This window comes from Etheostoma spectabile, chromosome 15 (genome assembly GCF_008692095.1).
Source record: "Etheostoma spectabile isolate EspeVRDwgs_2016 chromosome 15, UIUC_Espe_1.0, whole genome shotgun sequence".
In the NCBI taxonomy this organism is placed as follows: domain Eukaryota; kingdom Metazoa; phylum Chordata; class Actinopteri; order Perciformes; family Percidae; genus Etheostoma; species Etheostoma spectabile.
Genome location: NC_045747.1, coordinates 29,428,702 through 29,436,539, shown reverse-complemented (window position 1 = coordinate 29,436,539; position 7,838 = coordinate 29,428,702). Strand labels below are relative to the sequence as shown.

The 7,838-nt window shown below is 40.6% G+C and overlaps 1 long non-coding RNA gene across 1 annotated transcript in view; it reads left to right on the top strand.

The window, feature by feature from the left end:
- Positions 1-580, top strand: part of LOC116702826 (uncharacterized) — a 19,026-nt gene extending 18,446 nt beyond the window's left edge. Inside the window, exon 3 of the long non-coding RNA XR_004335264.1 lies at positions 517-580. This is a non-coding gene — a long non-coding RNA (uncharacterized LOC116702826). The remainder of the gene's footprint in view (positions 1-516) is intronic.
- Positions 581-7,838: the final 7,258 nt, after the last annotated feature.

The following is a 7,838-nucleotide window of genomic DNA, read 5'->3' as shown; positions in this document are numbered from 1 at the left end:
TGTTTTCTGTTATTTTGAAAGTGTAAATGATGAATGAAATAAAATCTATGAGCCTACAGAGTCTGTTCCCCGAGGGCACAGGAGATTCAGTCAACAGCAACACCTGGAAGACTGGCAATCTGGTTCGTGGCAGCAAGACGCACATCCATGCATCCAGAGCGTTCCTTTCCTTTGGTAAGGGATCCTTTTATTTGAGTCAGAACTACTGGCATATTAGATTGCGGATATAAACGGATGGGGGGTTCCACAGGTCTGTCAATTGTTGTTGCAGTTGGTGAATCAATTGTCTAACCCAAAACTCCACAGCAATATCACACAAACAAGGGCAAATCACAGAAATCAATATAAAAGTTTAAAGGAATAAAACACTATATCATTCAATAAACATTCACAAAATAAGGTAAGGGTACCCAATCACACTGCTCCACTTGCATTATATGACAGTAGTTGTTTACTGAACATGACGTGAAAGTACTCAAGGTAATGTATTGCTCCTAGGTTGTACCCAGGTATTAGACTTGTCATGACCAGGGATATACCCATGTAGACTGGCTTGGTTTGAATTTCCAAAAGGAGGGTTGAACCCATAACAGACAAACCTTGCCCAGCCTGCTAGGTGGTTTGAAAGAGGTATAATCTACAACAACAGAGCCAGGCTACAGAAGAAAGGAGGTCCGTTTTTGGAGCCGCTTGCATGAACTACCCAGACCACCCGGACCGAACTGACCCTTGAAGCATGATGATTATCATTTAGATAAGAATGAACAACACATTCTCACTCCCAACTTGTCACATTCCAACGCTTGGCCAGGACTCCTTTGTGTCACTTTTAAATGCCCCCGGTAACCCAATACATGAATTAGGAACATTGTTTTGGTGAAAATATGTATGTTTGTTACATAACCTACGTTAAGACAGTGACGTTAGGTAAGTGAATTTTTTACACAGGAAATGAACAGCAGTCTCCTGGGCGATAGTCATGTGTTTATTTGACCCATTCATTCGTCCACCCCGACCTCCTTATGACCAGTGATGTAGTGGAGGCTAAACGCACGTAAACGCCGTTTATGCACCTCTCAAAATTCGGAAATGGCGTTTACCCACCTCCAAAGTGCGTTTATCCACCTCTGAATAGTCTATTGTCCCAAAGCCATTCTAAATTAAGCTTGTGTCGTTTTAGTTTCATATTGTTCATTATTAGTTTCATAGGTTGTTAAACCTCTATCACATTGCGCTGCATTACTGTCAGTGTTGACCAATCTCTTGCGGTGTTTGGTGTATATTCCCCCGGCGTCGCCTTCCAGGCTGCGCTGCGTGGAAGGTACTAGGGTTGGGCAATGGCTGGGAGCCTTGAAGTCCCGGTCGCAGCGCTGCCTGGAAGTCGACGCCGGGGGCTTAGAACATCAAACAGGAAGGATCTCCCTTTGCTAGTCAGCTAGCTAGTTATTGTTGTCGCTCTAGCTGTTACGGTAAACGTTTCTATGGTAACAGAAAGTTTGACCAATCAGAAACGTTGCTGTTATGCTTCGGATTGTGGGTAATGTAGTTTTTCTACGTAAGATAGTGGATAATTGTTTTTCTTATAATGTTACAAGGTTGATATCATACAGAAACTGGGTCAGTCTACCTCGGATGGTTTACACATTATGGCTGATAATTAAATTGTTATGGAGAAAATCAATGGGGTTTTCAATATGTATTTATATATAATAAACTGTATTCATCACTATTTTGATAATTGATTAGTTGGTTTGAGTAATATTTTAAAGACAAAACTAAAAAGGTATTTGATTCCAGCTTGTTAATGTGAATATTTTACACATATTCTTGTTGTCTCTGTTTTGTCATTTAGTAACTTTATAAATTTCAACCATATAATTCCTTCTTGAGTCTTTTTAACAAGAACTTTGATTAATGTATGAACTGAATACTGATTGTGTGACCTATGAGGGAACAACCAGTGATAAATGAGCCTATAGCCAGGATGCACCGGTAGGCCGTGGCCCCCCTTATCCGTGGTCGCGTCGTGGTCCACCTGATCGCAGAATTTATAGTTTACCCTCCTCTTTTTTTACCACTACACCTCTGCTTATGACCCGTCATACCTCATCATCTCACAGCTCTAATATTGCCGTAAATGGGTCTACATTGGAGTGAGTGGGGTGCTAAAGGGTGTTTTGTGCGTTGGTATTGAGTGAAGACTAGGGAGTGACAACTGGTTGGAAGAAAATTAGTTTGGCACTTAAATTGTCTTTGGATTTATTATTGGTTTGGGTTTAATAGACTAAAGATTTTCAGTCCTCAGAGTTACTGCACAGGGGCCACCAAATTATTGTTATTCAGTTTTTTTAGCATTTGGGAAAAAACTGTAAGTGGTCTTGAAATAGTATTGAGTAAAAGTAAAAGTAAAAAGTAAATTTAAAGTTAATAACCGAGTGTTATGGAGTGTTGATAACGCAAAAGAAAAGTGAGAAACTTTGAAAAAAAACCTCAAAATTGTTGAAAAAAGGGACAAAAACGTAAGAACGATTTTAAAACGTTGATTAAAGGCCTCAAAAAAAGGGTTGCTTTTCAATTTTGACGGGAAGACAACACAAGGGTTAACTATTAATTTCGGTGCTGTCAGTCACCTTTTGTGTGCTAAACTTAACTGCAAAGGCTGCTGAAACGATACCAGGCTCACAGTCACCTTTCCTCAGGTAAATTCACCAACAAGATTATTAAACCAAACTGTCATGTGACCGGTCGTTACGAGACCGGCCAGCAGTCTACGATATGTCGGATATCAAACGAATAGTTGTTTCTTTGCACGATATCATACCATCATTCTTGTGAGAATGTGTTGTTGAGTTACACATGCTACGGCAGCTAATCAGGACGTGATATTATGAATTTAGCACGTCCGTGCTAATTGCGTGTTATGAAATTGAAGTGATGATTAGCTGAGCAGGTAAGTCAGCTAGCTAGCAAGCTTATTACTGAAAAGTATGTTTGAGGCTCAAGCTGTTTACAAAGATGTGAACCTTCCAACATGGCCGCCTGTGGAGGCGTTATGTGTCCTGAAGAATTTCGACACCCTATTTCACGCCATTCTGATGTTCATTCTCAACGCCGCATGTTTGGAACTGAAACAGCTTCAACATCAGTTTGACTAATGTCAGAAAGATAATGCGATACTTTAACGACACCCTAAGGATATACTGTCTTTTCTTCTGTGAGAAAAAGTGAATGAGAGACTGAGAAAAGAGGAAGAGAGGTAGTGAGAGAAGCTGGAAGACAGGTCAAATAGAGAAAGTAAGTACGCATTAGAGACAGATAGATGTGCATGCTCGCTCAACCCCGTGCTGCGCACAGTCCCTGCTCTGTGTTTGGACGATTCTCACAGTGTGAAAAATGTACCTGGTGTCTGAGCGGGAGGAGAATTATCGTCACGGAAACGACCTTCCTGACACCTCAACTCTGACCTCTGCTGTGAACCCTGGGAGGAGCGCGGGGGGTTCAGAGGATATGCCTGTTTCCCAGAGAGACAGTTACAACACAGCAGGAGCTAAGAATACACACACACACACACGGAAGGGAAATACCATGCATGGAATAGTTATTGCAAGCAAAAATACAAATACATAATGCATACGAAAACATATATGAGCAACACACACACACAAACACACACACAATGCATGTGAAAACATATATAAACAACATGCACACACACCGTGGGAGCTGCTAGTAATGTGAGGAATGTTGCTGCCTTGCTGTGTGTGTTCTCACTTGAGGGATTCAAATTTTTTAAGATTTTGCAGGGTCACAAACGTGAAGAAGGGAAAAAATGTCCAATTCCAATGTCTTTCCGATATTGTTAATTTGTCTGCGACAGTGGAATCGCTTAAATCAATCATTTGGTGTAAGGTCGGCATTAAAGTGCTCATGTTATGCTTTTTGGCTTTTTCCCTTTGCTTTATTAAGTTATATATCTTTTTTGTGAGTGTAATAGGTTTACAAAGTGAAATAGCCCAAAGGGAGTTACCATCTTCAACAGAAAACAAACGTGCGTCACTTTGTAACACACGTTTTAATGCTTGCTTAGCTCCTAGCTTGACACGCCCTCGTACTCTGCTTCTGACTGGCTAGTAGTCCTTACCTAGCTACTGCACATGTGCAACTCCCAACAAAGATGGTACAGAAGTGAGATGCCTCACTCTGTAGGTAGAACAGAGAGCTCAACACATAGGGTGAAAAGAGGAGCAATGTGTAGTACAACATGATATGATGTTTTTTGAAACTGAAACCATGGAAACCTATTTCCGGTAGAACCTTTAAATACAATTATAAACCTGAAAATGAATGAGCCCTTTGATAAACTATTGTTAAATATTTCCATCCATCCATCCATCCATCCATCCATCAGCAACAACAGCTATCTGAAAGATTACCATGACAATTTACATAGACATTCATGGTCTCCATGAAGACTTTGGTGCTACCCTGACTTTTAGCGCCATTTGGGGTTGAAATTGAAGTTTCCTGACAACTATTGGACGGATTGCTGTAAAATTAGCTTCAGATGAAAAAAGTTGCCATAGCTTTGGAAGAATAAATCTGAATGCCTTTGGGAATCCACTGACCACTACGGCGGGTAGTGAAAACTGCTCATCACCAGGACAGAACTGCCATCCATGGAGGACCTCCACAGCCAGCGGTGCAGGAAGAAGGCCAACAGGATTAACAGAGACCCTAATAACCCCAGTCAGGCCTGCTGCCGTCTGGCAGATGCTACTGCACCACCAGACTCAGGGACCGATAAATCTCTGAGCCTGACAACATTATGGACAGGATCCCTACAGAGATAAGTTCAAAAAACACTTTAAGACCTTTCTGTTTATTGAGAAACAGCTCTAGCTCTAGCGTGTATAGAGAGTCAATATTCTTTTTATGTGTTATTTTTTTTACATGTGTTTATTTCAACCAAAACTAGTATTGTGATGGTTGGAAAAGTGGAAAGAAGACCCAAAAAAGATTTTCATAGCTTTGTTTTGTTTCTGTCGACTTTGAATGAAGTGTACTTTGCAATGCTAAAAATTACTTTTATGTTTACATAAAGGATCTTACTCTTTAACAGAAAGGTTGACCTCCTTAGAAATCCTTTCTATAATTCTGTCAGACACTTAATAATAATCTGAGCCTCTCAGTGGTGTCAACAACCACTTTAGTGAATGTTAATACAAGTTGGACATTTGCCCTATTACCTTGGTTATTTTTCCCGCTGCTGACTGCAGCAATCTCGCTTAATACAGGACCAATGTCAAGGATTGTTGTTCCATCAGCATCAACATAAACACATAGGAAACTAGGGTCCCCCCCCCAAAACCCACTAGTTACCCTTTAAAAGGCAACGGGATATTGTTCGCCACTGTTAAAGTTGTGGTGTGGACCCCACCACCTGCTTGAGTTAGATCAAAAACTCTATATTTACATACTTAAAAACTCTATATTTATGGTTATCATTATTGTTATCATTCTAGGTGTGGATGGCCCTTAAAGGTCCCATGGCATGAACATTTCACTTTATGAGTTTGTTTTTAACATTAATATGCGTTCCCCCAATCTTCCTGTGGTCCCCCAGTGGCTAGAAATGGTGATAGGTGTAAACCGAGCCCTGAGTATCCTGCTCTGCCTTTGAGAAAATGAATGCTGAGATGGGCCAATCTGGAATCTTGCTCCTTATGAGGTCATAAGGGCCAGGTTACCTCCCCTTTCTATGCTTTGCCTGCCCAGAGAATGTGGGCCACCCATGAGAGAGAGACATCATGGCTTTCAAACGAGCAAAGTGGCAGTTAGTCAAGGCCACACCCACAGCCTCCACCCTAACCCCCCCTCCTCCTCCTCAAAAGCTACAGACTCAGAAATGGCACGTACTAAGGAAAGCTCATTGTGACTGGCTCTCGTGGCTGTAATTCTGCACCAAGGCTGAATTTTGGGAAAGAGACTTCAGATACAGTATTAGGGGACCACTAAGGTCTATATAAAAGAGACCTCAGATACAGTGTTTACGGGACCACTAAGGCCTAAAAGAGACTTCAGATACAGTTATAGGGGACCACTAAGGCTATATAAAAGAGATTCAGTACAGTATTAGGGGACCACTAGGCATATAAATAGAGACTTCAGATCCGTATTAGGGGACCATAAGGTCTATATAAAAGAGACTCAGATACAGTATTAGGGGACCACTAAGGTTATATAAAAAGGACTTCAGATACAGTATTAGGGACCACTAAGGTCTAAATATAAGAGACTTCAGATACAGTGTTAGGGGACCACTAAGGTCTATATAAGAGACTAGAGTATACAGTATTAGGGGACCACTACGGTCTTATAAAAGAGACTCAGATACAGTATTAGGGGACCACTAAGGTCTACATAAAAGAGACTTCAGATACAGTATTAGGGGACCACTAAGGTCTATATAAAAGCTAAATCTAAAGAACACCATGTCATGAGACCTTTAAAGGACTGCATTTCGACCATTGTCTTATAACATTTTCAGATCTTTACTGCAGACAGTGCATACTTGTGCTATGTAATTATCAGCTACAAAACGCTATTTAGTTTTTGTTTTATTTCGTTTGCTGTTTTTACTTCTCAGTCTTTCAGTGCACTGATATCCCCCAAGACACCAGTAAAGTGTAATCTAATCTAATTTAATTGAATCCAGTGTAATTTAATCCAATCCACTCTAGTGGAATTTAATCTAATGCTATCTATTGTAATCAGTTTAATTTTCAAGTATGTCACAGGGTTGTTCGGAGTGACGGAAAGAAATGAAACAGAGAGAGCAGAGGCTCAGAGAGCGAAAGCAGAAACAGCAAGATTGAAAAACTTAAAAAGGGAAGAAAAACATGACAGACACAGAGAAAACATTTTGGACTAATAATAACAGCGAGGAGTTCCCAGACAGCAGGAGTTTCTCTAGGAATGTCGGAATGGGGGGGGGGGAGAGGGCGGAGCAAGCAGCTGACCTCCATGTGGGGATGGTGAGAATGGGAGTCAAACCACTCAGAAACGAGTCTTTAAATGCAACTTCTATTAGTTGGTAATCTCATGATTAAAACAACCACGCCAAGTAGTAGAAGGTAGTTCGTTTCCCAGAAAAACAAATACAGTTTATTAAAACTGAAGGCTGGTAAAGAGTTTGTGAATTCATAGGGATGAAATACCAATGGGGAGTTCAAAAGACCGGTCTTACTCATTCACTCATTAATTATAAAGTATATCGAAAAATTGAGTTGTCAATCAGGAAGGAAGACCAAGCACCTCATTGTTTTTGTTAGTTTTTGATTTGTATTTCATTTTTTCTTCTTTTTTCTCCTTTTTTCACTTTTATCTTTTGATGGTTGTTAATTGATGGTTAGACCTGAGGCCTATCCTACGAAGCAAGACTTGGCGTTACCGAGGTCACTTCAGGTTCAACCCAGGGTTTTATGTCTCATGATGGTGGGTCACTTGTCACTTGGGTTATATCTCCATGGTAACTCATGCTGAACACCTATCCTGGATAGGAGCTTGGTGCACGGAGAGACAGTGGTGCGCTCGTAAAACAACATTTAGAGACCGACATAACCCGTTGATTTTCCTTAATGGGTATCTTTATGAAAGATGTAGTTTTTTAGCCAACGGAATTACATATCTTTGTCAGCCTCTTGAGCCATATATGTTGCCAATGCAACATATCGGTTAACATTATGTTTTTACACAATTCTTTTTATTTGCTCCCACAGTCGCTTACAACTGCCAGGGTTGCAACTAAAGGAATAGGCTTAAACATCAGTTTTAACAAT